Here is an 8,833-nt window from a genome sequence, read left to right on the forward strand (position 1 = left end):
GGGTACAGCTATAATATATATCTAAAGATATGTCAAGGGTTCTTCTTCTCTACTTTAGATACATATGAATGCTTGTGTATACACGTGATGAGATCTAAGAAGGGCATGAGAAGGTAAGAAATTGGAAACTATCTTCAAGCTTAGATGGTTTGTTAAAACCACAGTCCGATCCTTGCTCATTGTAAGATGAAGAAACACCAGTACTTGTTGACCCAAAAGAAGTTAAAGCAAAAAGATGGGGCTCAAGGTGGGTAAGCTGCACAACTTGAAGGATCAAAACAAAAGGCCGCTTCAAAATGATGTATTATGGTGGAAAATATATTGTAATTGACAGTAGTTCATAAAGATATCAAATACACAAACCTTGAGTGGAAGCAATCTGTTTGAAGATAATGAGCACAGTCGATTATATATTAACTTGACAGTTTCTAGAGTTTCTAAATATTCAAGCCTTCTAAAAATATGAAAGTGTGTGATTTAGATTAGAAATCTTTCGAGGTTAAATTTCGTCGGACTCATACTTTGTAGTTTTTTTCTCCTATTTTTTCTTAATCCCCCTGTTGACGTGGACAGCTCCATTGAGCCCGAAAAGGGATTGTTATTATATATACTAGTAAACGGGCACATCGTTGCACGTGCTAGGAAAGAAAAATTGGGAAAAAGAATGAACACATGTAAATTATAATAGTAAATTAAAAAAATTCAATAAGGAAAAAACACTTCAATACACTAGTTGTATTCTTTGTTCGATTCGAATTATGATGCTTTACAATCAGCTCTTTTTAATTGTTGGTTTAAATAAGTAGGTAGCTTGGACAGATAAAGAATTTGTAGCTAGCTTAAAAAAACAATTTTTATTTATTTATTTTATTTTTATTTAGAAACGATCACATTTGGAAACAATTAGAAAAAATGCATTGGACACTGTTAATATTTGGAGTGAATTGAATGTGTAAATAATAGCTTTTCGGAAGATGGTTATGTAACAAGATTATAATTTAAAAGCTTTCAATATAATGTGGATCTTATTTCATGTGTATGGAGATTGAATGATTCAAATGTTGGAGTGTTGATTTTTTCAAACCATATGTATGGAGTAGCTAGTTGCATCGGTGAATTCTTACATTGGTTATTGGTCCCCATTCTGAAAATGTTATTAGCACCCAACGCCACATGCAGAACCATAATGCAATGGAATGTTAGTTCTTTGAGAGTCAAATTAAGTGTAATGACTCAGTAGTTAGGAGCAGGTGCAGAGTGCATGGTGAAGGAGTGCAGAGGCATTATAAGCATGATCCATTGTGCATAAGCACTATGCTATGCCTAGATGATTATAGAAACATTTTGTCAAACGGCAACAATTTGATTATAAAGACATCCTTAATATAGACGGGTGTGCTGGGAAAAATGGTAGTGTTCTTCGTAAAGAAAAAAAATTGTTGGACTGGTATTAAAAACTCTAATATTGCTTCCAATAGACGGAACTTTTGTATGTCAGAGGTGCCATGTTGAATAAAAACCTCATCTAAAAATGTCTTAAAACGAGGTTTTCTTCCATACGTTGGTTTCCTATCATTTAGTACTCTTGAGTCAAAATAAAGAGTCTTCATGTTCAACAAAATTTTCACTATAGATATAACTTGACCATCTTTTGATTCCTTGACTGAAGAAAATTTAAGGCAACAGAAAACAGTAGTATAAAAAGTAAGTTTATTTATAGTAGTGCAAAAAATAAACAAACTATATCACACTTATACATGCAAGAAGGAAATAATGAGACTGGAACCTAAGCATATTGGCAAAAAAAAAAATTGATGCGCTTTCTAAACCCTAAGTTTTACTAATAAATGCCCGTGTTTTTTATCAGTGCAGTGAGCAACACATTGTTTTTTTATAGCTAATGTGAAAATATGAACTTACCCTAAGTAAAACTTATTTAAAAATATATCAGTATATATCAGCAAAAGTGCAATGTGATTGACATATATCATTATGGATATTAAGAGGAAAAACTAACAACCTGATAGAATGAAATTGTGCAAAGGAGCACTTAATTCGTTGGTTAGTAAGTTGCTTATGACTTGTTACACATGATTGGTGCAGTAAGACATTTAGACCAATAGGTACCAAAATTCCTTGAAATGGTTTCATTTAATAATAAGTAATTACTTCAAATGTGTATAGTGTTAAAATATATCAATAACGCTTCAAGTATAAATCTAACATTTAGGCCTCAAAGTATTCCAAGTATTCAAAAACAAATATGAACATTGAGACGCATATCATGTCTCGGACAATTTTATGCTCAAGATGCTTAGTGAACATGCATCCTCTCTCACTTAATATCTTCATCAGAGAGTCTGTTAGATCTTGTCATGCAAGGTCAAGGCGAAAGATGGCATGGGACCGCGTGACAAACTCCATCACCAAAACCCATACCTTAATACCTTAATATATATATATATATCGGTTTGTCTAGAGTGCCACTCTAATATTGCCACTCTTATCTCACACTTCTCCTCAGCCGTCCGATCTAATCTAAGTTTCAAAAGATCTAACACTCCAAATTTCAAACAACAAAGTGGGGCTAAAAACGTCTTTTCCTAGCTCAAATTAGAAATCCACACTTTTGGATCTCTCTCTCCCCCATCTCGACAGCAAGAGAAACCGTGATTTCTATGTGTTTTCTCCATGGTCGTGGTTGGAACTCTCTCTCTCTCTCTCTGCTAAGAATCAAGTTGCTATGAACCCAATCAACACTGTCGGGGCTTATGTATGTCTTTCCTGAACAAGATTTGCGTTTGAATTTGTTTCAAGGGTAAATAAGCTCATCTTCCTCTTTAATCACTTCCATAATCCATCAATAATCAGGGCCTCGAGAGTCCTGTGATCTAAAATATTTTAGTATTTGAAGTATAGAGAAGCCTATAACCTTGCATGAGTCATCTTCTCAAGAGAATTGTGACTTCTGCATGTGTTCCTTCATTTGCGTGTTTTTATCAAACAAGTGTACTAGTTTTTTTTAAAGAAGATGTCATTTTTCCTAATTAAAATTGATACCTACAAAAATCAGTGTTTTGTTACGACGAGGTACTTAGGTCATTAGTAGTTGATAGGTCTGGTTTGGAACTTCAGTAGATGGAAATAGCCTATGAGGGACATTAATGATTTATTCTTTTAGTGGGAGGATCATCTTACGATTCACTATTATTGTTGAGGGAAAGACCATTTCATGATTTACTATTCTAATGAGGCATTTTGGAAATAACAATATATGCAATCGGTAGAATGTACACCAGCATTTCTGCAATTTGCTGCAGCCGCAGAGCAAGCATATGCTTTGTTGATCAGTTAAGAAGAACTCAATGTTCTGTTTATGGTCATTGTATTCTGAATTTTGATGCTAATTTTCCAATACTTGCAACAAATATTATATAAGTTTGAGCCAAATTACAAGCAAATGGTCAAACACTCAAACTACAAGCAGTTGCAGGACTCCGTATACCAAATCACTTTGTTTAGTAGTGTGAGAGATGGTCAAACTACAAAGCCAAATTACATAACAGATTCATTGGTGTAAAATTACTTCTTCTCATTAAATAGATCACCAAATTTGCATCTTCCCAGTTACGGCTTTGTGATCGAGTCTTGCATTGGTCGGTCCCAGATTACTGCAGTTTACTTAAAGTTTCAGTCTCTTGAGAATTTATTCGTCCTTCCTGGATTCTCAAAAGCTTCATACATTTGTAGTTCAAACATTTGGAAAACAATATTGTGATATAGCTCTCCATCTAAGAACCCCTACAAGCATTCTGCAACTTGGTGAGGATCAAGATCGTTAAACGTACCTAAAGAAACACTTGCCCAAATTAGCAAGGAAGATGAATAATTAATACTGAAGAAAGAAGGAAATAGCAACAAAAGAAGCTGTTGAGTCATAACTCATAAGCTCACCGTTGAACATCAATTCCGTAACAAGAAGTACGTCTCCTGTGTCTATCAAGCATGCAGCACGGCCCTTTAACTAGACAACACCACCATCATCAATATGGCCAAGCTTCTACAAAACCCCGAACGATTTTTTAGTTCATCACGAGTTTTGAAGTCGCACAATGAATACCGCAACTCTCTTTTTTAGACGTAAAAAACTTTAATTACTATTGGAAGAGTAAAAGATCTCATCAGAAGAGTGAATCACGAGAACAAAGCAGAAATCACATGGGTAGAGGATATATAAAATCAATGAACAAATCCTCAAGTGACACTGACAGTAATGCTTGACAAGCTAAAGCAGAAGTTTTTTCATACATGACTGACAATTTTTTCCTTCATACATTTCACATTATGCTAAATTTATATCTAAAACAAAGAATCACACGTGACAGAGAGACCTCTATCTCTATTTAGTTACCAACTGACAAACAAAGCAGCTGAACTAATAATATAGTAAAAAAAAAACAAATGTCTAGAAGAGACCTTCTGATTTCAAAATTCAAACTTCTACATGGGGGTATTTATATCTGTAAGAAAGTCGAATCCACTTCGATACGACTTTTTCTATCAATTGTAGATTGCCTCAAGATTCGCGTCCCACTTCTCGATGGTTTTATACATTGAAAAAAGAAAAATATGGAGAACCCTTAGAGATCAACTTCTTGAAGCATTTGGAATGAAAATAGGAAATTTTTACGCAATATATATATGTGGCTACTGGCTACAACATCATCATGACACTGACACCCTTCTCCTTCGACCTAAAAGATTCTCCTAGTGAAAAGGGATTTACTACAAGGAATTCTTCGAGGCAGCTAGCAATACCTGGTATTGTAAGTACTGTATTTTGGTTATCATAATAGGAGGATGTCTCGTTCACTGAAAGTTACAACTACATGATATTTTAACAGATTTGGTTGAGACGAGAAATTACGATATGAAAGTGCCTTTTTCTTCTTTTTTTTCAGTATTTTCTGCTCCCTCTTCTTGTATGCATGAGTCTCCCCCTCACCTTTTTCTCTCCTAATCAATAAGATACTAATTTACCCAAAATAAAAAGACATTCCAATGTGCATGTTTCGGTTCTACTTCCTATTAATAATTACAGTTTTTGTCTTAGATGCCGTGAACCATAATATACAAGTCGAATCAGTACAGAGCACAAAAAATGGAAAACTTACAACGACTTCATGAGCTAATACATAGGAATATTCAAAAAAAAAAAAAAAAAAAAAAGGAACATGAATCCACTTTCCTTGTTCTAATGTCAACAGATTAGCGCATGCAGCAAGAGCACTAACAAGGGTAAACTCATTTGGAGAAAATACAACAGATCTAAATAAATAATAATAATAATAATAATAAACATTAGATCTTACCATAGACAGTGTTGATTGGGTTCATAGCAACTTGATTCTTAGCAGCAGAGAGAGAGAGAGAGAGTTCTAGCCACGACCATGGAGAAAACACAGAGAAATCATGGTTTCTCTTGCTATTGAGATGGGGGAGAGAGAGATCCAAAGTGTGGATTTCTAATTTGAGCTAGGAAAAGACGTTTTTACCCCCACTTTGTTGTTTGAAATTTGGAGTGTTAGATCTTTTTAAACTTAGATTAGATCGGACGGTTCAGGAGGGGTGTGAGGTAAGAGTGGCACAATAAGGGTGGCACTTTAGCCTAACCGTATATAATATATATATATATATATATATATATATATATATATATATATATATATATATATATATATATATATATATATATATATCATAGTTACCAAACGTAATGACAGTAGGTCAGATACGGTTGTGTTAAATCCTAAAAACACCGACCTGTTGTACGACCATTGGCATAGAGAGAAAACACAGTCCGAATTGTAATGCTTACGCGATTGATCTTCCTTCTACATTCAACATCTCGAATACCTTTAATGTGCAAGACATTTTCCCTTTCTATGGTGATGAAGCTTTCTCTCTACCGGATGCCAACACGAGGTCGTGTTTTTCTCATGAAGGGGGGTGACTGATGTAGAACATCAAGCCCGCACTATCCAGCAAGTATAAGACCTTGCTAAAGTATTAAGAGATGTCCAGACTACTCTAGTCTGTGTTGCATTAAGTTAGTTACTTCATTTTCTTTCTGTCTATTCTTAGTCTTTTGTTTCCTTAGCTGTTACGTGACTAACGTGTAAACCCTTAACTATAAAAGGGTGTAGACTTATTTGGTTTAGACACCGACCTATTACTATTGAATCAAGATTATTTTCCAGAAACCCCAAGTTCTCTCCGATTCTCCTTGTTCTTGTTCTTTGACTGCGTCTTCTCCTCCTTTTCCATACTAAATCCTCTTCTTTTCTTGATCAGTGAAGATCTCTTCATCTTTTTTCGTCTATTCGAGATTCTTGAGTCATCACATGATCAGACTCATAATACTTTAGTTGAGTCTCAATGTGGGAGTTGGCACATGGCATGTCAACATGACACTCCATACACTGAAGCCGCATACACCCACACCAATGTATGTTTGTGGAACAAAATTTGTATCAAGAAACTATAAACTCTATTCTGATGTCCATCCAAGATGATATCTTTTGTTACAAACTTACAACTTCTATTTTATCTGGTTTATTTGAGGTTTTCTTTTGCTTGGAGCTTAAGAAACTCATGTTTTTTAGGCCTTCAGAGCTTCCATTTTCAGTAGCTGTTTTCGAGTAATAAAGACTTCGTTGTAATTAGCTTATTTAAGGCTTTGTTCGAATTTAAATCGATTCTACATCTATGGTTTTTATCATTCAATATTCAATAGAAAGGAACAACATCCACTCTAAACGTAGCAAATTGGCTATGCAAAAAAGTACATACACCAAAAGACCAAAAAAAAACACATTGAATAAGCATGTACGCAAATATGTTAGCCAAAGCCCCAGACAATGGATTACACACTGGGCTTGTGATCGGGTTCCGATTTTAAAGTGCCGCAGTATAATATATAATCAACATATGCGGTTGCGCATTCACCCAATACTAAGGACCCGGTTTTCTCCTCATCTTCACTAACCTTTTCTTCTAGTTCCGAATGCTGAGACCTGAGCTTGAACCTAACAAACACATACAGCAAGCATGTTGTGAATTCCCCGAGTATAACACTGAGCCAGAGGTAGCGAGGCGTGGGCAGTAATACCTCAAATCCAACGATAATTGAAAGCAAAATACAGTTGTAGGACGCAAATACCATGTAGAGTAAGCGGAATTGTCTGAGCTTACGGGAACTTTTCCCTATAGCCGTAAAGCCACAGTTCAGAAAGCAACACTCATTTGATGGCCGAGCCTCATAATCAACTCCAAATGTGCCAAACATACACAAAGCACAACCTAGTCAAATTATTTTATGCAGCCAATTTCACCTTGCACGAAACAATCTCATAGTCTCATAATTGTACGCACAAACTTACAGTACGCCTCAAGTTTTACCCTTCTATTCTAGACCTCTGGTATCATCACCCAAAGGTTTTACCAACTTTGCTAGTCAGCACCTGTCTTTGGTTATGCCTGTCAATTAATTGAAGAATGTTTAATATGTGTTACAATGTTTCGCAAAGGCAGGAGCACTCACTTATTTACACCATCATTCCTTATCATGATTCACTCAATACAGGTACTGTAAAATTGTTAGTAAGGCTGCATTTGTAACTCTTCTGGTACTGGTTTTTTGGAGAACTGTGGCCTTGCTTCTCTTCTTCAAGGATCTGAGTTTCCTATTGGTAGTGTGGTAAATAACATTGATAACTATAATGCATAGTTTTATTTTTGTGTTTCAGGGAAAATGGCTACCTCTACACACTCTAGCTGCATCAGGAGAGTTCTATCGATCTTGTGGATGCATTGCTAAAACACGCTATTGATATAAATGCAGCTGATAAGGTATATTTTCTTATCACTTGATGATAATGTTTTGTTTTGTAGACCACTATTTAGTAAAATTCATCTGTAGAACTCCAAGATTCTGTTGGTCATTGACTCATTGCATTACATCATTAGCTTTGGTTTTGAGTTTTGCGGTTGATAAACCAATTTCCTTTACAGGATGGTTTGACTGCACTCCACAAAGCAATATTATGCAGGAAGCAGGCTGTTACCAACTACCTTTTGTGAGAGTGAGCGAATCTTTTTATCCGTGATAGAGTAAGCCCGAGCTTTCGAAAGATCACTATTATTTTCCAGTATTAGTTGTCAGTGACGCTGCCATTTTCCTTATTTCCTTGCATTTCAATACTAATCACTGATGGTTATTATTGCGGCTTATAAAAAGAAGAAATATAAGAAGGAACCAAGTTACGATTGAAAACTGTTGATCAATTAATGAATTAGCATTATGTAATAAAAAAAAAAAGGAGAAAAATAAAGAATAGCAGTCAAATCTAAAACTTTCCTGCCTGATTCAAGAATGCTTATGCATAATGCATAATTGTGTCTTTGTAGTGGTTGTGGTAGATTCCTCTGAGGCTTCTTCAATTCGTGTTTACATTGTTATTTGAGATCATAGAAAAGATCAATATGTCAGATAGACTCTTTTGAAATGATTTTTATCCATTCAGTGACTAATATATTGAGAACAATATGCCTTTTAAAGGGGCAGCTGGGGAAACAAATGTATACACTTTGGGGTTTCTCAGGCACTGCTTAAGATGCTCTGACAGAGGAAGATATTATATCTGGATTACCAAACAAATACCACAATGTTCTCTTTCACCCTTTCCGAAATTGTAAACAAACATATATTTATGTCCACTGACAATTATCTCCAACTACAAACTAAGTGGGATTTGACAGCAAAATAGAAATA

The 8,833-nt window shown here is 35.1% G+C and overlaps 1 long non-coding RNA gene across 2 annotated transcripts; it reads right to left on the reverse strand.

Moving 5' to 3' along the window:
- Positions 1–3,415: 3,415 nt before the first annotated feature.
- On the reverse strand, positions 3,416–5,656 carry LOC147499551 (uncharacterized). Of its 2 annotated transcripts, XR_015194489.1 has the most exons (3): positions 5,373–5,656; positions 3,955–4,060; positions 3,416–3,848 (listed from the first exon to the last, which is right to left on the reverse strand). It is a non-coding gene; the product is annotated as an uncharacterized LOC147499551 (long non-coding RNA). The 2 variants fall into 2 exon arrangements; XR_015194488.1 differs by lacking the exon at positions 5,373–5,656 and having other exon boundaries at positions 3,955–4,092.
- Positions 5,657–8,833: the final 3,177 nt, after the last annotated feature.

The sequence above is a fragment of the Coptis chinensis genome, chromosome 5 (genome assembly GCF_015680905.1).
Source record: "Coptis chinensis isolate HL-2020 chromosome 5, ASM1568090v1, whole genome shotgun sequence".
Lineage (NCBI taxonomy): Eukaryota > Viridiplantae > Streptophyta > Magnoliopsida > Ranunculales > Ranunculaceae > Coptis > Coptis chinensis.